The sequence below is a fragment of the Chrysochloris asiatica genome, unplaced genomic scaffold, assembly GCF_000296735.1.
Source record: "Chrysochloris asiatica unplaced genomic scaffold, ChrAsi1.0 scaffold00004, whole genome shotgun sequence".
NCBI classification, from domain to species: domain Eukaryota; kingdom Metazoa; phylum Chordata; class Mammalia; order Afrosoricida; family Chrysochloridae; genus Chrysochloris; species Chrysochloris asiatica.
In genome coordinates, this window is record NW_006408522.1 from 29,406,508 (window position 1) to 29,407,038 (window position 531).

Here is a 531-nt window from a genome sequence, read left to right on the forward strand (position 1 = left end):
AGTAGTTACTCTAAATACCAACAGAGAGGGAAAGAGTCTTCACATCAAGTATCAATGCTATCATCCGGTCTGTGCACAGGGTAGATAGGGACAGGCAACTTAAACTTTGGCTATCTAAAATGAAGAGGCAATAAAGGCATGAAGTGACTGGCTTACAAGGTTTCAAGAGGGAGCTTAGTTTTAGAGTGAGTGGGGAAAGAAAGACTCCCCACTGACTAGCTATCATCTTGTCTAGATGGGTCTGGTGAAAGGAGATGGGGATAAGATTCCTAAGATTCATTAGTGAATAACTGTTATCATGACTAATCGTGACCGTCACACTTGTAAAGGTAGAAGTTTTATAACAAAAAAAGAGGAGTGGTTAATCTTACAGTGCAGAAACAGAGAACCCTGGAACTATCAAGAGAGGAACACACAAGCAGAATGCGAGACCTTTTCCAGAGAAGCAGCAGCTCCAGAGATGGAGGCATGGAGAGGGGGAGCGGCTGAGGACTCTAGATTCATTAACTAAGAAGAGAAGGACTAAGAACT